Genomic DNA, 22,092 nt, shown 5'->3' on the forward strand with positions numbered 1-22,092 from the left:
AGGCTTTTGGTGCTTTTTTTGGTTGGGAGGACACCCATCAGTGATTTCACATTAATAACAAATGCTTGGACCACTATGAAATAAGACTTACTAGAGACTTCTATACAATGAGTAAAATAAAAGGAGAAAATTATTATTTAATAATTGTAACTGATGGCACACACACAGAGCACATCTACAGAAATTATTATAGTTGAACTTTATGTGCTTATACACTCGACAAAATAAAAATTAAAACAAAAAGAAATTCTTTACATATTGATAAATTTTGAATTATTCAAGCTCTTATATTCTAAATTGTATATTATTGGTTTTTAATAGTTTGTGGTTTTTTTTTCACAGTGAGCATTTTTCTACTATAATACGTTACTTATTTTTTCATTGCCACAAGTTGCATACAAATTATTTCATCTGGTGCTTAACTAAAAACTGATTTCAGTGTTGATGGAAAAATGGTTTTAGTTAGAACTGTTAAGAGAAAGACTGTGCCTCCATTTTGATGAATTCTTGAGTGAATTTCAGAGATAATTGTGATTATAACTGCTTTTCACTAGGTTTTCTGATTTTGAAGCCTAACTGTTGCTTGTATGACTCATGATTTAAACAGGTTATGTAATTGTTTAGTGACTAGTCTTACATTAATATACTTCATAGTTATGGAAGAATAAATTATCTGCTATGTATTTATCTAAGCATCAAAAAGTAGTAAGTTTATTTAAAAAGCCTTTAATCTGCAATACGTTTTCAAAAGCATTTTCATTTTGTTCTTAAATTTGCAAAACAGCTTCATCCTTAGAAGGCCACTTGGTAATTATAAGCGTGCACACACAGGTACACACACTCACACTCACAAACCAAAAGGAAAGAAGAACACAGAATACTTGCAGTAAAAATGGGTTGTTATGATATAACATATCCCAGAGTCAAATAATTTTAAATATGTCAGAGCTCTTTGAGGGTGTCATTGCACAAAAGCATATTAATGTTATTAATGTCAGTGTTATGACCCTCATTCACAAAAAAGCTTAATGTTCAGTATAATTTTGTTAATAAATGAAAGTAGTGTAAATTAGAACAAGCAGCTAAATCTGTTAATATTTTGTATGTGTTTCTGTATTCTATTTTAGTAAAGTAAATAATTGTAGTACATAAAATTCAAGACACTGTAAGTTAAAGTAGGAAAATTATGTTACAATGAACATAGCTAACAATAAAACTGAATCTAGGAATTAACTTCAGTGTCAATTAATTGAATATGATGTATGACTTTTTTTTTTTTTTTTTTTTTTGAGACAGAGTCTTGGTCTGTCACCAGGCACCAGGCTGGAGTACAGTGGCACGATCTCAGCTAACTGCAACCTCTGCCTCCTAGGTTCAATGAATTCTCCTGCCTCAGCCTCCCAAGTAGCTGGGACTACAGGTGCACACCACCACACCCAGCAAATTTTTGTATTTTTAGTAGAGGTGGGGTTTCACCATGTTGGCCAGGATGGTCTCGATCTCTTGACCTCATGATCTGCCCACCTCGTCCTCCAAAAGTGCTGGGATTACAGGCACAAGCCACTGTGCCCGGCCTCATGTATGACTTCTAATACCTATTTCTAATTATTTATTTTATTTAATTGTATTCATATTTTACTTATGGATTTGTGTATTTGTGCCTTGCTTATTTGTTTTTAGTTTGTATTTTAATAGGATATATTATTTTAAAAGCTGTTAGATAATGGCTTATTTAAGAAATTATTAGATCTTTGATTACATTAGATGTAATTTTTACTACTGCACTTAGATTTCAAGTTTTTATAGAGCAATAATTATCTCTAAACCTCTGTATCTATGTTGCCTAATAATGTGCTTATATGTATACATTATTGTTGGAATTTCATTAATCATTTTCAAAGAAACCATTCTCTTCATATATTTTAATTATGAAACATAGAATTTTATCTCAGTTTCACAAACATATCCAAATTGCTATGATGCAATAAAAATTTATAAGTGAATGGATGTCATAACATTTCAAAAGTAAATTTATTTTTCTTATTTATTGATACATGATTTTTTCTTATTTACATTTAAATGATGAGATTTATTTTTGAATTCTGAGTAAATCTTTATTCTGCCAACTTCCTTGCATATATCTTGGCATACTTTTAAAAATAAAAACCAATATCCACACTTCTTTTTTGTAATCTATGCTGACCCAATTTGACGAATGAGATTCAATACTGAAGACTTGACTAAATCAAGAGAAGTAGTTGTTTAGCAAAAGGCTAGTAGATTAAATATTTCCTGTTTGTTTTCTAAAAGATGAGCTAAATAGCTAGAAAACATAGAATACTCTTGAGAATTTAGAAAACACCAAATTCATCACTCTAGTATACAATAAATCTCTTCCTTGAACAGATTTATTTCTTTTTTCAAACAGGGCTTCACATAATGGATAACACTGGTGTCAAATGGTGACTATCTGTGACATATGCTGCTAAATGCAGGCATTATTCCAGTGAGGAAGAGAGGGTAGACCCAGGTTAGAGCAAGTGCACAAGACCAACTTTAAAGATCATTTCCATTCAACTTTAAGAATGATTTGAGCCTCTGTAAAAGTACATTCTTTCAGTGATGTAAGCTTGAGGAAGGGCAAATATATGTTAAGAAATCTTCCATAAGAACATGAGCACAAACTCTACATCGAGACTTAAAAATGTTTTTTAATCCAGGTCTGTGTACATTTTTCCCAAGTACAAGGTTTACATACACTGCTGTTCTTAGTTTATATGCAGGTGTAAAAAAAGAAAAAAGAGAAAAACTCAGATGATGGCAAATTTAGCCAAATTTAGTGACATGATGTCACTTTGTCTTTGATTTATGTCTCTGCTTTGGCCTTAAGCTTCATTTACAATAGCTACAGTTAAGCCTCTCAGCATTTAAAAGTTCAATTCTTTTTTTTTTTCCTTTTATTTGGAAAAAAAAAAAAAAAAAGGAAAAGAAGGGTCCGTGCTGACCTTCAGTGATTTGGGGTAATGAATTCTCAGACATAAAATATCTTAGGCTCTCTCACAAGAGATCAGTTGCTAGAACTTTGGTCAGGTCAGTATTACAAGATAAAAAAGTCTTTCTAATGATAAATTTAGTTCAGGATATCTGCTCAAACTGAAAGCTCAAACATGAGAGAAAGGGGCACAGTTCCTCTTCTTACTGACTCATTCACTTCTCCAGAGTCATGCACTTTCTAAAGCAAGAGAAATTTGCCAAGATAATCCATGGGCTATACTTGATGCACTTTTAAGGTACTATTACAAACAAGAAACTTACTCTCTGCCCAGAGACAGGCAGGGATCAATACCCAATAATGTAAATCAAGCCTGAAAAATACTGAAAGACAGGTAATGTTTTGGGTCAGTAGTTTTACAGAAAAGTGGTTATTTCCGTGTTTGCCAACTTAGAAAAACTGAGGCCATTTTTAGGAGTCATGCAAAATAATATGTAGAATACACACACGTACACACACACACACACACACACACACACACATATACACACACACACACACACACACGCAACAGATCAGTCTTCTTACCAAAATAATAATAATAATAATAGGTTAAGGAGAAAAAAATAAAAAACACCTGACATTCCTGACTATAAATACTTTCCTGTTAGAGCTATTATTTAGATGTATTATTGACTGAGTGATACAAGAAAATCCCCTTTAAATCAAGTTTACCTGGGGAGAAAAGTGTTACAATATTTTCACACGTGCTTACTTACTGAAGTCATTTTAGTTGTCCAGACTATGATAAACAAGTTATTTTGAAGACAGCATTTGAGATACATATGGTACATTCAACTTATGATTTCCTTTGAAATACTTTTTAAGTTAATTCAGTGACTGCAGGTGTGTGTAAATGGTTACTTAAAATATTTGTCTAAAGAATTTAAAAGCTAAAACAATGAGAAGTATGGGGATACTTAACATAATTGTAAAAAGGGTAAACCCTCTCAGTAAATCAAGGTGAATAAATGGTGCTTACATGATAAAGCATTTGACAATATTCCAAAATACCCGGAAAAATAATTGCTCTACTCCAGGATCAGAGAGGGGATTCAAATCTACAGTAGCTAGTATTGGAGACACAACAATCTGTATTGCTTTATACCAGCAGTGGGGCTAACAGCTCCCACACCAGAGTCTCTATAGAAAGTATAACCATCTTACTACCTGCATTTGCAGAGGGTGAATTTTTTATTTATCACATATTATGCTAAACCCTGCACATCTCCAAGAGAGTGCAGAATTTAAGAATGAGGGGAGCCTTTAGTGTATACCAGCTAGAATGTATTTTTTTCTCCAGTGATGCCTTACATTTTTTGGGCTTGGCATGAGAAGCATGGCCTTGGAGACTAACATAGAAAAGAACAGTGTCTCAGCTCTTCTTTTTGAAAAAAATGTTAGCAGTCAGTATCTACATAACATTAAAATACCATTCTCGAATAGCGATCCTCCTTCCATTTTGATACTATTATTATAACATCTCTACACATTAAAAGGACAAGACAAAAGAATAGTGTACATAGTTATAAAAATCTTGATATGTCTGAAAATAAATCCACTTGCAAACATTGCAAATTCATTGGTTTGTAAAGTTAAGCATAATAAAATATATTAGAATCAATTTTTCTAAAGATGGAATGTATTAAAAATGTATCACATGTTAATGTAGATAAAATGATGGAAAACATGCCTTTTAATAGGATTGTGGCAATCAAGGTTGAGTATATTTAATATAAAAAGAAAATTAAATCTCTAAAAATAGCATTTTTTGGTTTTCTTTGATGTGTTACATAGTTAATTGCAAAACTTAATACACATACATATATATATATATATATATATATATATATATATGTCTGTACAATCTATGTCCAATTCAAGTCATGAAAAAACTCTTAAAAATTTCTACATAATCAAATCCACAATCTACTTCCTATTCTTCCACTTCCCTACTACTTGCAAACGGATTATTTTATAAACAACAATGAGAAAAAGTTAGCATTTTAAAGCTCTATGCTCTAATGTTAAAATTTATAGAAAATGTGTCTTTAAAGTCAATGAAAAACAAATTACTGATGCCCTTACTGAGATAACAAGGTTGATATACATGTATATTTATATAAAATTCTTGATAGTTTAAAAAAGATTGTAGAAGCTGTTGGCTGAAAATTGGTCAAGTAAACAGGTTTTTTGTTTCTCACCATATCAGATTCATCTGAAAGTGAAAAATTACTTTCACACATTATTCTCAGGCATTTAGGATCACATACTCGGGATAAGAAATGCAAAAATCAAGCCTCAAACAATGCTTACTAATTATTCATATGTTTCTAAGCTACTTCTGGTTCAAGTGTCATTTGGCTATGATCAAAAGAACAAAATTTATTAGTGTTAAGATTTTTTTCAGAAGTACCCAAAGATTAGGAAATTCATGACAAATATTCTTGAACCTGTCACTGTTTTAAATTATGCTGAAAATTGGTCTTAACTTTTTTCATATGTAAATTTGTAGTGAATGTTAGAGTAATATTTTCCCTTTCCCAGCAATTTGTGAAAGGAGATTAGAGTATATTTTGATATCATAGTTACATAACCATGAAATGTAATCTTATTCAAGTGGATAAAATATGGCTAGATAATAATATGTCTGAAAACAAATTAAATAGCATTTCATTAGATAACTATAAAATATGCAATTTCACTCTCAAGTATAAATATATTGATTGCCTATCATGTTCTTACCACTGTGCTGGTAACTCAGTGTATGGTCATGAACATAAAAATAAATAAACATCCAGTCCCTAGTGTCACAGATTATACATTTCAGTTGAAGCTACAGATATTATGCAACTAGATATACAGATGAAGTGTGTCATTTTGGTAAAGGATGAGAACAGGGTACTTAAAGTATAAGTCATTGACTGTGGAAGCCAGGGAGAGTTTCTCTAAGAAATGGCATTTGAATTAAGGTTTCCAAGGTGAAAAGAAGGAAGCAAAGCTTGTAGGGAGGAGAGAGGCAAGAAGGATTACAGAGAGAAGTATCTGAGGTTAGGGAGAACTCCATTCATTTGAATATTTGCTAGAATTTCAGAAGAAAGAAAAGAAACATGTTAGCAGATCTAAAAAAGAGATATTTTAATATGTTTTATTCCAAAGAAAGGAATTTAGAGTAGAAACAACAACAACAAAAAAAACGCATGATAAAATTATAATATCCTATTTTAACTGCTATGAAAACCAAGAAATACAAGAGGAAGAAATGAGTATCAGTCAATATTTTCTGTTGTAACTATATGTTACATCCTATTTTGAAATATTTATGTGTTCTCAGAGAAAGACCTCTATAGTCTTTTCTCTCTTATTTTTTTCTATCAGTCTGATCTCATTTTTTTCATGTATATTTAATGGTCTAAAGCCTTGATGTCTGTTTTTCATCACTGTGTACAGACACATATAATGCATGTTATCTATTTGTTATATGGTACACATTTTAAATATAATATGTAATGATAAACATGTTTTTCATTTATGCATTTAGTACATAAGAAATCACCCCAAAACTTAGTGGCTATACTGTATTATTATCACTCATGGCCCTGTATGTTAACAGAGCTCAGATACATCATCCTCACTGATAAATTCCATGCCTAATTTAGTCAATGGCTTTTGGGCTTGGAATCATCTGAAGGCTCATCTGGGTTGGGTATCCTCACTCATCCATCTGATTTTCGAGCTGGGCTGGCTAAAATACTAAAAGCCATGTAGTTACCTTTATCTCTTTTCCGTGAGACCTCTCAACAGGGCTACTTTGTACTTACTGAAAGTATATCCATCTTATATTGGATTTCCTATGTGGTAGCTGCCTTCTCTCAGAGATCCTGGCAGAGGGATTTACCACAAAGAAGCAAATGTTGCCTACAGATGTGCTTGCAATATGCAAAATATGTGTAGAATGTGTTATACGAAAACCAACTTGTATTTTACTGATTTTAATAGCAATACAATTTGATGGAGATACTACATTAATATTGTTCAACTATGAGAAATATTTTATGTACACACATACATAATCACAAATTTCATATTTGTAACCAAATGTTGTGTAGGTTCAAAAGGTTTGGTCCTTTGATGAGAATTGTGTGATATAACATGCGAACTCAGCTAATTGATCTATTTAAAGGCATAGATATAAACATGATAGAAAAACTTGACTCCTAATAATTTACTATACTTATATAAGGACAGTAAAATTTTTCTCAAAAAGCAAAAACCGGTTTTTAAGGACTAAAGTTTTCTTCTATTTATACCCTGTTTAATAGGGTGATATACCGTGCACCTTTTGCTTTTTGTTTTGGGAAACTTCCCCTACATCTTGGCTCTTGTTCTTATTTTGTGTTTGATCATGCTTATATCCAGTGAGTTCATTTCTGATCCAGAGTGAAAGGTTATCTCAGCACCATCTCATATATATCTATATGAGGTTGGCAAAACAGTAGAATATGATTAGGGACTATTTTTAAAATGTGTTTGTTCCAAGCATACCTTCCATGAAAAGCTTTAAAGATCTTTTTTGGGTCTTCTAAAGTTAAGATGAAGAGTCTGTATTTGCATGATAAAAAATAGTTACATGTAAGGAATGCATAAGCACACACTTGGTATTATAAACTACCCCTGCATTTAATAAAAAGACACAAAATGACTGCAATAGTCATTACAATAAAAGCTCTTTGAAAATATTAAATTTTTCTAGTTACTGAGATAATTTTTAAAAAGTGTAGTAGGGTTAGTAGAAATAAGAAACAAAGGAACTAATTACATGTGCCTATTTGAAGCCTATGATATAAACCCAGGACATATCTGGAATCCATCTAAAAAAGATGGAGATCTTGACCAAGATGGAGTTGCAAAATATTCTGATTTCTATGGTTATTAGAAGCCCTTCTCTTTGTATTAATGCTGTGTCATAATTAAGAAAATAAACCATCCTCTGGGATTTAGGATCACATGATCTTGGTAAGATCCACCTTGTGGGAAGAATGGAGAAGACATTTGGAACGCATTTTTGAAGAGGACAAAACATGAGATAGGAGAACAGAAGAACTTGATTTGTTACTGAAACACAGAATGCACTTGAGCCTGTGTACTCTGTATTTCAGTTCTCTTTCCTGCATGGTCTGAGTGAATAATTTAAAGCCATCTCTTTGTAGACCCATACTGCCTCATCTGGGTTGTCTGTACTCTCCTTGTTTAATGAGTTCTCTAGAGATGTAATCCAGTGTAGAAACTGGCCATTCAGATTTCTCAGTAATTCTAAATTACAGCTAAGGATGCCTGAGTTTTTTCCAAGGGCTTATGAATAACACTAGAAAATCAAAATCTGAGACAATGAGAGGCCATGAGGAAGTTACGTGTCCACTCATGTTTCTCCTAGAAACAAATTTAAGCAAAATTGCAACAAGTTCTTCTGGTAAACTCTTTATATCAGATAGAAGGTAGAATTGTAACAAGAAAATATTTTATTGATATTGGAATATTTTTCTATTTCGACACAAAGCACAAATTCTATTCATCAGGGTCAGCTCAATATAACCTTTGTAGTCTTTTTGATGCCTAATACATGTTAATTCCTGTTTCCTCCATATATCCACAATATTGTTTAGTGCTTGGTATAAACGTTTGAGAAATGTAGAACATCAGGGACCATTGCAGATCCATAAAATTAAAAATTACATTTCAGCAACATTTCTGTGTTCACCTTACAATTAAGAAACACTAATGTGGTAACTTAGAATAATTTAATTTTTCTTGGGCTATAGGTTATTTCTGTATTCACTATGCATTATAGGAGAACAGTAATTATTATTTTTTGCCTCAGCATCAAGATCTATTGAATTTGGTTGTTCAATAAATGCTAACAGGACTGTATAGAATTGAATTGAATTTATTATACTAATTGCATTAAGTCACTTTGAATTTATCTTTATTTTCCTAACATGATAGTATCTGAATACCTTAATAAAAATTAGAATAATTTTGATTGGAACAAATAGCTACTTCTAAAATAATTTAAAAATAATTTTTACAAGAATATGTTGAACAATAAAATTTAGCACCCTTTTGATGAGACAACCACTTATTCATGGGCCATTACACAAGCTACAGTGTCTAGTGAATGTTATGCTTCTGAACTTCTGTCCCTTTCCAGATGGGCACAGTTGCTTTTTAATGATATTTTCTGCTAATAGCTAACCTTCAAAATAGATATCAACCTTACTTACTTTGATAATCATCAGAGATTTAGCCCAAATTTAAAAAAAATGGAATATAAACCATTCTGTAGGTCATATGCTTGCTTTTATTTCATACTTAGATTATTACCTGTTTTTGCAATGTTGGTTCCAAATTATTGCATGCAACAGTGAAATAATTAGATAAGAACATAAAATTTATTATTTATTTAAATATATACTCTATTATTTTGTCCTGCTTTTATTATCCTTGCCAAAAAGTAATAAAATTTTTAATGACCTAAACAAATTACCACTCTGACTGTCATTGGAGTTCAGTAGGTTGAAAAGAAACATTTAAGGATGATGGGCACTCATAAAATGATGTTGGTGCTAAAAGTACCAATGATAACATTTCAAACTGTGGATATGTGTGTTGATCTTCTAAATACTTTTAAACTTTAAATGAGTTATAGTCCTTTTTTAAAATTTATTTTTATTATACTTTAAGTTCTGCGGTATAAAATAAACTTTATGGTAACTTAGGCTGTTGATATTCACCACTGAAATCCTGTTATTGTTTATTCTAAAAAATTTTCCTAGACATACTCTTATATTAATGTATTTATTAGTTCAGTAGGTATTGATTACCTACAATATGCTAGGCACTATACAGATTATTAGCATTAATTTGGTCCATGGCTAAATGATAGGGATTTTCCCATAAAAGGTGTAGAAATATAAAGAGCTTATGCTTCTAAATGCGATGAGTATTAGAAAAATGTTTTCTATTAAGTACAGTGGAAATGTCCAAATGCAGGAGGGTCAAAATAAGCAAGTGTAGAAGGAAAAATTTTTATTATTTTGAAAGACATAATAAAATAATTTAGCATTAATAAAGGAAAAGAAATGAAGGTGAAGGAAAATGAAACAATACAGTGAACTGAGAAGAATTGTGCCTCCTATTTCAAATATATGAAGGAGTGTTAAGAAATATTAAGTCTTTGTAACATTATTTTTGTTATTGTTATGAATAGAAAATTGAACTAGAAAAGAAGGAGAAACCCTAGGTTACTGCCTTACAGATTCTTCTAAAGAAAGTTTTTCAAGCTAAATAAAATGATATTGGATGGTTACTAAAATTTCCCTGAAAATATATGAGGAGCAAGTAAAGGTAACAAAAATATAAATAAATATAAAAGGCAATATAAGCATATTTAATACCTATTCATTTTCTTATCTCCTTTAGAGGAAAACTATATAAAATAATAATTATAAAACTGTTGTTAGCCTTATAATGTATAAAAGTATGTGTAATTTTATGACATTTATAGCACATAGAAAGGAGGAGGGAGTGGACATGTACTAGAGCATTGTGTTTTGCTAATTATAGTTTAAAAAGTATAAATCAAAATAAGATTATTTTAACTTATGCTTCTAATTATAATTTCCAGGGAAAAATTAAACATAGTAACTCAAAATATTTTAAAAAGAGAATCAAAATGGTGCAAAGATATCTGCATAATATAAAAATATAATGAGATAAAAATTAAAAATTCATAAAATATGAAAATAAATAGCAAAATAGGAACATATATTTTAACTTATCGATGATTACATTAGATATAAATGGTTTCATTGCTCCAATTAAATGGTAAAAATTAGCATAATAAACTTAAGAAAAAATAGGCTAAAAATAATGTAAGTTCACTGGAGAATTACTTTAGTTTCAATGACTGAATATCAGAAAGAAAATTCATTTATGCTAATTGTTACCATGAAATAAGCAACCAAAAGTAGCTGAAATGACAATCATAATTTTGGGAGAAAATATCCCTTTGAAAAATTTGTTACTAGAGACAAATAAGACATTTTCCTTAAAACAGAGTCAGTTCATTAGAAACATATAACAATTATAAATATACATGAACCTAAAAACAGAGTTCCAAAATACATGAAGCATAACCAGACAGAGTTAACTATGTATATAGATACTTCAGCAATAATACTTGATTTACAGTATTGATACGGCAACTAGACAGAGGTTCAGCAAGCAAGTAGAACACTGGCTTGCTGAACAACACTATAAGCAAACTAGCCTTAGCAGTTTGTAACACTCTTCATCCAAAATAAACATTCTTCTAACACATGCATGCAGTATTTTCAGAAGACGCCACACCTTAGGCCAAACAAAAAATTCCTAAACAAATTTAAAAGTATTTAGATTATAAAACATATATTCTCTGAAAACAGTAGAACTACATTAGAAAACAAAAAAGAAAATTTAGATTAATAAATATGTGAAAATTAAACTCAACACATAAGTCAAAAAGAACTTCACACTGGAAATTAGAATATACTTTCATATAAATAAAACAGAACATGAATATTCATGTAATAATTGCTTTGAAAATCAATATTCTAAATATACCAATTAAAAGACAGACATTGTTAGTGAGTTATAAAACAAGACCAAATTATATGTTACGTATAAGAAAAACACATTAAATATAAAGGCATATTTATATTAAAGGTTAAGAGATGGAGATTAAAGGTTAAGAGATGGAAAATGATATCAAATAATAACACAGTCAAAAGAAAGGAAGAGTAAATAAATTTCCATCAGCAAGGACTTGAGACCAAGGAAATACAACAGACATAAAGAAGCGTATGAAATAATGATAAAAAGGTCAACTGTCCAAGAAGACATAAATATTCTTAATGTATGTGTCAAGAAAGCATCAAAATGTTTGAGGCAAAAACTAATAGAAATGTGAGGATAAATAAATAAATCCACTACAGTAATTGAAGATTTTAACAGCACTCTATCACAAATGGACAAATCCAGCAGCCAAAACTTCAGTAGGATCTCATTGACTAAACAGCACTGCCAATAAGCTAGATGTAATTGACATCCATAGGTTACTATACCCAATTACAGCAGATTACACATTCTTCTCAAGCTCACAAGGTACGTGAAACAAGATGGATCAAATTATTGGCCATAAAGGACCCCTTAACAGATTTTAAGGATTGCAAGTCATACTTTTTCTGCTTTCAGAACACAAAGGAATTTAACCAGATATCAATAATAGAAAAATAACTGAAAAAAAAACTCTAAATACTTAAAGAACAAAAGATATTCTTCTAAATAACACATGAGACAAAGCAGAAATTTTAAGAAAAAAATTCAAAGTATTTTGAACTACATGGAATGGAAAATACAATTTATAAAAATGTATGGGATCCAATATCATTAGTGGTTAGAGAAAAACTAATAGCATTGAATGCAAATATTACAATAGAAGATAGATCTAAAATCAATAATCTAAACTTCCACCTTAGATAACTAGATAAAAATACGAATGCCCAAAGTAAGTGGTAGACAAGAACTAAGGAAAATAATAGCAGAAATCAATGAAATTGAAAACAGAAAATTAAGAGAATTTTTTTTTTAAAACTTTTTTTTAAAAGATCAAATAAATTGATAAACTTCTATCTAGGCAAAGAGAAAAAAGACACAAACTTCTAGTATCAGAAATAAAATGTAGGACATCACTATAGATCCCATAGACATTAAAAGGGTAGTAAAGACATGTTAAGAACAAATTTATGCCCACGAATTTGATACCCTACATGAAATGTTCTAATTATGCAAAAGACACAGTATAATAAAACATACAAGTAGAAATAGTTATGAATATGCTTATATCAATTTAAAAATTGAATCAATAATTAATAATCTTTCAAAAGATTATTAATTAATCTTTTGAAAGAGAAAGCACCGAACCCAGATTGATTCAGTGGTGAATTGAATCAAACACTTCACAGATAAATTTTATTAAATCTTTACAATCCTTTTTCAGAATATAGAAGCAGAGAGAATACTTCGTAATTTATTCTATGAGGCCAGCAGTACTTTAATACCAAAATCAAATAAAAACATTTTGAGAAAATAAAAATTAAAAAACAGGTGGCAGACCAAGATATTTCATTAACATAAATGCAAAAGACTTCGTCTTCATCAAAATATTAGCAAACTAATTATGTATAAAAAGAATTATTCACTGCAACCAAGTCAAGTTTATTCTAAACATGTAAGGCTGGTTCAGCATTTGAAAATCAATTTAATGTAATTCATCATATCAACAGGCTGAAGAACAACTGTATGATCAAAAGACGTGAAAAAAGCATATAAAACATCAAATATATATTCATTATAAAAATTCTTAGCAAACTAAAAATACAGGGGAAATTCTTCAACATCATAAAGAAGGTCTACAAAAACATACAGATAACATACTTGAAGGTAGGAAAGTAGAAGCTTTTCAGGTAAGATCAGGAGCAAGATAAGTATGTGTCCTCCCTCTACTACAATTCAACATTGTTCTGAAAGTCCTAGGAAATGCAACTGGACAGGAGGAGACAAGAAAATGTATACTGATTGGGAGCGAAGAAATAAAACTGTCCTCATATGCAAATTACTTGATCATCCATCTAGAAAATATTATATAAAAGAATTCATTATAAAAATTCATAAAACTAATGGTTATTATAGAAAGGTTGAAGGATACAAAGATGCATAAAAGTCAGTTGTGATATTCCAACTATGAACAAGTGCAATTTGAAATTAAAAACATGGCTGGACACAATGGCTCACACCTGTAATCCTAGCAGTTTGGGAGGTTGAGGCGGAAGGATCAGGAGGTCAGGAGATGAAGACTATCCTGGCCAACATGGTGAAACCCCATCTCTACTAAACTCCTGTAGTCCTAGTCCCAGCTACTCAGGAGGCTGAGGCAGGGGAATTGCTTGAACCCAGGAGACGTGGAGGTTACAGTGAGCTTAGATTGCACCATTGCTCTGCAGTCTAGCAACAGACCAAGACTCCATCAAAAAAAAATTATATATATATATATATATACACACACACACACACATATATATGTATATAATTATTTATATTAGCATCTTCAAAAGTGAAATAAATATAAAAACTAACAATTTTTAATAAGATTCTGATGAGAAAAACTACAAAATTCTGATAAAAGATAATTAAAACACCTAAAATAATGGAAAGATATTCCATGTTCTTGGATAGGAAGACTCAGTTTTGTCAAGATGACTGTTTTTACCAATTCCATTTCTATATTCAACACAATTCCAAAAAATTTATCAAGTTATTTTGCATATTTAGACAAGTTGGTTATATAATTTACATAGAGAGGTGAATGACAGAATAGCCAACTTATTATTGAGAAAGAAAAGCCAAGTCAGAAGATTGAAGATTGACACTATAAGATTTCAAGATCTAATATAAAACTGCACTGTTAAGACAATGAGATGCTGGCAAAAAAAATAAAAATAAGATAAAAAGACAAATACATCAGTGGAAGAGGAGAGCCCAGAAATAAACACACATAATTAGAGTTAACTAATCTTTGACAAAGGAACAAAGAAATGCAGTAAAACGTTGATAGTTTTTTTCAACAAATGTGCCGGAAAAACTAGACATCAACAAACAAAAGTAAAATGAATCTAGACACAAACATATTTTGAAAAAATTAATTCAAAATAGAACATAGACCTAAATATAAAATGCAAAACTGTAAAGTCCTGCAAGATAATTTGGGAGAACACTTAGAGGACCTGGGGTATGACAATACCGTTTTAGGTAAAACACCAGAAGAACAACCAGTGAGAAGAATAATTGATAAACTGGATTTTGTTTAAATTAAAATCTGCACAGCCAAAGACAATGTAAAGAGAATGGGAAGTCCAGCTATAAACTGAGACAAAATATTTGCAAAAGGCAAATCTGAAAAGGGATTGTTACTGAAACTATGTAAAAGACACTTTAAAACTAAACAGTAAGAAAATGAACAACCCAATTTAAAAAATGGACAGAAAACTTGAACAGACACCTCACCAAAGATATATAAATGATAAGCATATGGAAAGATGTTCAAAATTATACATCATTAAAATTGCAAATTAAAGCAATGACAGATCATTACACATCTAACATAATGACCAAAATCCAAAACACTGACAATATCAAACGCTGGTGAAGATGTGGAGCAACTCATTGATAACTGAGGCATAGGTATTTTAATCTTGACATTAAAAATTGTATTACAACATAAAAGTGTATTTCATGTTTACAGAATTGATTCCTTGTAGTATATATGAAAGGCAACATGTAAATTCTATAAGAAATTGTAGTCTTGATTCTATGGTGGAAAATCATAAATTAAAAAATGAAACGTAAAGGTATTTCCCAATTTTTTTTAAAACGGAAGTAAGATGATAAAGCAAAGAAAAAAAATCCAAGCCTTCAAAAAAAAACCCTAAAATAAACAACAAAAATAATAAAATCCACAGCACCATAATATATGTTTCAAAAAGATTGCATGAGATTTAAAAAAAAAAAAAAAAAAACGTACAAATTAACATTGAACAAGTATTTTTTTAAAAAAATTTAGTATCCAGTTATTTCTTAGCTATTGAGGGTATGCAAAACAAATTTCAATATACAAGAACTTTGGGAATTTGCTATCCATGAGAGCTCTCAGGAATTTTTTACAGGATAAGCTTAACCAAGGAGGTGAAAGATCTCTATAAGGAGAACTACAAAACACTGCTGAAAGAAATCATAGTTATCACATACAAATGGAAACACATTCCAGGCTTATGGGTTGGAAGAATTAATATTGTGAAAATGACCATGCTACTCAGAGTAATCCCCAGATTCAATGCAATTTGTATCAAAATACAAACATCATTTTTTCACAAAATTAGAAAAAGCAATCCTAGAAGATAACTTAGGAAAACCAAGTCTGGAAATTGGCCCAGGCAAAGAAGTTATCACTAAGGCCCTAAAAGCAAGTGGAACAAACAAAACTATCATTCCTTCAATGAAATGAAATAGAACTCTTAAAAAAATATGAATGCCACAGCTAGAGAAGCACAGGATACACCTGAAACACTTGTAGTGTCAGAAAGTAGGGCATTTCATACTCAAAAAATGATGTTGGCTTATCTAAAAGACACAGAATTTAACTTGAAAGATCACCCATTGGCCAAATACGGAAAAATTTTAGGAACAACAATAAGTAATTATTAACTAGACAATAAAATAAATATGTTATTTCATAACAATATAGTTAACAATTGAATATATAAGTATATTGTGTAGAAGAGCTCACTTTTTATTACAGTAGAATTCTGATAATGAAATATAGAAAAACAGAGAAAATAGAAAATTGTCTTCGTCAATCACTATAGTAATAACTTCCATGGGCAAGAAGCATAGTAGCTGCTAATACTAATTAATATTTTTGAGGAAATTTGATTAGATATGATATTTTCAAAGCCTTAAACTATTTTCACACAAAGTATTTACTGAATGCAAAAACAAAAGTCATTACAGTGAAGTGACCTAGCAGAACTTACCTGAACAAAATTATCTAGGTTAACATGACCGGTATTGGGAAAAATAGGTGTCATGTACCTTCTGATATGTTAAACTGGGAAGGCATTAAAATACTTCTGTCATAAAATTACCAAAAATGCACAACTTTAGATTAATTATTGAAAAGTCAGGCAAATATAAAATAGAAGAAATTCTACAAAATAATTAACCAGTACTGTTTCAATACACCAGTCATTTAAAAAAATGAGAAGTTCTCCTGTATTGAAGATTGGAAAAACATGACAATTAAATATAATCTGGGATACTGAATTGGACTTAGATAACAAAAAAGGCATTGGTAGGATAATTAGTAAAAATTGAATAGGGCCTATAGATTAATTAATACTATCATAGCAAAGTTAATTTCTTGGATTTGCTAATTGTACTACCCTATAACTGTGTTCGAGGTAAACATTGGAGAATTTGGGTGAAGGGCATACAAAAAGTTTTTGTGCTATTTTTGGAACTATTTTATGTCTAAAATTATTTCAATTTATAAAGTAAAAGAAAAATACAGATGTTAAAACAATGATATAGGCCACACTATTATAACAATTCACAATAATAAATAAATAAAATTGGGAAGGAAAGAAATAGAGTGACAAGAACCAGATTTGCAGAAACAGATATATTATAAATCTTTGTTTTTTGCTAGGCATTTTACTTCTTTATTTATCATATTACCCACAATATCCATTGAGAAAATACAGTTTTTATTATCTTGCAGATGAATAAATAGTATATTATTTAACATGTTTAATTGATGTAATCATATGACTGTATGTATACATATTATATATTATATCATTCTTATTACATAACATATGTATATATGAAGCAAAACAAATAGAGATTAGCAACACTTACTTTTAGGCTACAATTGTGTCCATAGAACCCAAATATAACAAGGTGCTAGTGACCCAGAAAGGAGCATAAGAAAAAAATTAGAGAGACACCTGTCTTTTCTGAATCTCACATTTGTTCCCTATTTGCATATTTTTTAGTCCTTATTTCTTTATTTTTAAACTTACTTTTGGTACTTCTTAGTCCCATGGTTGATTAATGAAGCCTCAGACCCCTGCAATTATGTTTTATAGCCTTACAGAGATTAACTGGATTAACCTAAATTGCAATTTGAGCTTTACTGTAGTACAAATATGGTTGCTTCAAGTTAAATTGTGTGTGGTTTGGAGGAAGAGAAAGGGAGTGAGATTACGTGGAGGGGCACGTGGAGGCAGTACTGTTTCCAGAACCAGTAAAAATGTAGGTACTATATTTCGCCCTTTTTACCATCTTATATCTGATTCTGCTTTTGTATCAGCCTTACTTTCTTTGTTTAGACCAGCTCTATGTAGTTTTTTGCTTACAACGTGCATGCCTTCACACACACACACACACACACACACACACACACACACACACACACGTGCTCATGTACACAGGCTTCCTTTAACCAGTAAAGAAAATCAGTTTGTGCAGATAGCCACACAGGTTTTATCAACTGTGACCTGAGAGTTTGATCTTATAAAATGCAGCCATGGCTGTTAGAGGCCACATACACAGTTGAGCTAACATTCTGGAAGAAAAGGACTGATAAGAAAGGCAAACACACAAAAAACACACTGAGTAGGTTTGAATTTCAGATCAATTAATGTAAAGCAATTGAGTTTAAGGGATTGGTTAACCCTTCAAAAATTTTTCTCATTTGTAAATGATAATAATAATCTATACTTAGTTTTAGGATTAATGAATTGATACATCTAAAGATCTAAAATCACTTAGAAAAGTTTCTGGCACATATAAAGTACAGGGTAAATATTAGTTACCTGTTTTTATCAGCAGAAAGTGGACCTGCTTGGTAAAAGTACAAGAGATGAAGATAAAAGTAATGCAGTAACACCAGTAAAAATATGTTTCAATATAAAGAAAATAAAATTCCATTTGATTAGAATTGCAAAAGGAAATAGAGTGAATCCAAAAATATGGGAATGGAAGCTTATTAAAAGACTAGAAAATGACATAAAGACGTCCTCTCATCCTACCTTTAGCTTCCAACATCACTTTGGATATAAATACATGAATAAGGCTCAGTAAAAATGCTTTTCCAATGTAATCTGTATAAAGAGTCTATGTATTTGTCAAGAATTACTGGTTGTGAAAGAGAAGTGAGTGTCAGCTTCAGCCTTTTGGAAGAAGAGACCTATTTATTTATTTTTTATTGGTTTTGTAGCTACTAGATCATCATGTTGTTTGTCTTATCTGCAATGTCCTTTTTGGCCTTGCATTTCAGGGGAATGTAAATCAAAAGCCTTTAAAGTTATGGATCCTGATGATTCACAAGGTAATCTTGCAAACACAGCAGGGAAATATACGATTTGCAAATTGCTTAACTGACATCTCTGTTATTATCCTAAAATATTGTTGCAGTAGAACTCATTTTATAATATTTCAGCTTGATTATATTTTAAAACTTTACCTTTCTCAAGATAAATATATTGCTTCCCATTTGCATACTTTTATTTTTTTAAATTGTATGTGGATTGAAGAGCAGGGTGCTTTATTTCAGAATGAGTAAAATAAACCGTTTTTATGTGACCCCTTATGTGTTAAACTTCTCATATTAAATTTTTAAAATTTCTTAACACTTGAATTTCTTATAATTATAATTTATGATTGAATTTGCCTGTAAATTAATACTATAGCATTGCTAAAGAGTTTCAATTTTGGATTACCCTTATTCCATAAAAATGCCTGTTAAATGTATAATTAATCTTTGATGCTTTCAAATGATGAGCATATCTCTAATGCAATTTTTTATCAATCTAATATACTTTTCCTGCAATCAGCATTATAATCTACTTAACAATTTTGCACGTGGCTCTTTACACTTAAGTATCTTATGCTGCAGAAATGTAAGTGTAGAGCTATATTCTCACAGAGTGTGTGTGATTTAATTAAACCTAGATTTCATAATGACATTGTCATTGTGATTTCAATGAAGACATATGCTCTCATACAGATTTGAAGAACAACACTGAAATTATTTTCATATATTAGAAAATATTCTCATTATCCATACCTTGTCATGTAGACAAGGTTTAATTAGGGAGGTGCTGTTCAACTCAAGGAGTGTTAGACTAAAAGATAATTCAATGGCAAATCATAAAATCTTTTATAGATAAGAAAAAGGGGCTGATGCATGTTATGACCAAGAATGTTGCTAGTTTTAACTATTAATGACACTTTAGGCCAGCCACAGTGGCTTACGCCTGTAATCCTGGTGTTTTGGGAGGCCGAGGTGGGTGGATCACCTGAGGTCTGGAGTTAAAGACCAGTCTGGCCAACATGGTGAAACACCATCTTTCCTAAAAATACAAAAATTACCCAAGTATGATGGTGGGTGCCTGTAATCCTAGCTACTCAGGAGGCTGCCACAGGAGTTGTGTGCCTGTAGTCCCAGCTACTCTGGAGACTGAGGCATGAGAATCGCTTGAACCCAGGACACAGAGGTAGTGGTGAGCTGAGATCGCACCACTACACTCCAGCCTGGGCCACAGACAGAGACTCTGTCTCAAAAAAAAAAAAAAAAAAAAAAAAAAAAAATTTTAACTTCAATTATGGGTGAATATGAAAGATTATGAGAGATTTTACATATTTATAAACAAACATATATGTATATGTAAAATGTGGACAAGGATTTGTGTGTGTGTGTGTGTATTTGTGTATATATATAGTTTTAATAAATCCTTCTATCTTTAGGTATACATTTTTAAATAAGAAAAAATAAGAATGTAAATGGGAAGGAAAGAAACGTTTCTTTCAGTGTAAAAAAATATTTGCATTGAGGAGCAAGATTGATTTAAAATACAAAATTCTTATCTGCAGACATTCAACCCAATTTTGTTCAAATTACATCAGTATAACTAAAGATACCCATCTTGATCCACTCAACACTGTGAAGGAGAGGGCAAGCAAGTAAGTTCCCTCATGAAATAAAATATTCTTTGCAGTTTTTCAGTAATTTTTCCTTTCTAGATTTTGCCTCTTATTACTGTTATGTAACAATTCCAAAACTTGCCAAGGTGAAATGTTTTGAAACATGAATGCATCATTGGTACTACTCATCATGCTCTTAGTTCAGGCTTTATGGGAAACTGAAATAGGAGTATATAGAGGAAGTATAATATAGTAAATATGAAAGAAACTGAAAGAGGAATAACATGACATTTACTGAAGATAGGCAGGACAACTTGAATACAAGCACAAACAATGGAACATGTGGACAAGAACTTAAATTTGTATCCATATAGGCTATTAAGTTTTACCATGTGATCCTAATGTGGAACAGGAGTTAATTTTCTTTATGCCTGCCCAGTGAGAAAAAACAAGGTCTTAGTAGACAGAGATATTTTCAGTGTATTTCTAGGTAATTCAAATGAGTGCCTGATATTTTAAATAATTTTATTAGTTAGGATTTTCAATAATGCCAATGCATCTCTAATGTAACTAAATTTTCTCCCCAGTAACTGAATTTTCTCCCCAAAATAGTCATTTAGTAATTAACATAATTTAATTAACATTTTTATGAATATATTTTCTTTATAAGATGGCATTGGTAAAGTTTCTAGTTCTCAAGCTTATGATGTATGAAACACTGACAAAATTATATCATCATAAAGCATTATATTTACACACTTATTTTCCCTTAGTTATGGCTGAAAAAAACAAAAATTGTAAAGGCATAAATGTTGATCAGGATATACACAGATACTGAACAGAGAAAATAGATGATTGATACAGATAGATAGATAGATTCTCAACTGATGTGTAAAGTTCTTTTGATCAGTTTTGGATGCATTTCTTATGGTTTGGAACTGAAGTATGAATTAACAATGACCAAATATTAGCTTCAAGAAGCATACTGCACTCTGTAAAGTGCTGCTTCACTAATATCGTCCTTTGTCCTATTTAAAGGTATTTAGTTGGTGCTCCTTAAAGAATGCATGATTTTCATAACCTACTTGCCTAAAGGATGCTTTAAGGGTTGCTGGATAATCACATGCTTTTTAGTCTGGACTTGTGGTTATCAATTGTTTCAAAGTCTTTTATATTCATCTGTTTAGCTTCCTTGCAACATCAACTCCATCTAAAGATCTTTACTAGATATTTTGCAAAATTACATTTTTTCCTTGACCTCTCATTCCCTTCTCTCTCAATTTAATGGCAATATTCAACGATATTTAATGTCTGAAGCCACATGGAATAAAGGGTGGGAAAGCCACATATTTGATCTGTTTTGTGCCAAAAAGAAGAATCATTTTGATCAGCTGAAAAAT

The sequence above is a fragment of the Saimiri boliviensis genome, chromosome 2 (genome assembly GCF_048565385.1).
Source record: "Saimiri boliviensis isolate mSaiBol1 chromosome 2, mSaiBol1.pri, whole genome shotgun sequence".
NCBI lineage: Eukaryota > Metazoa > Chordata > Mammalia > Primates > Cebidae > Saimiri > Saimiri boliviensis.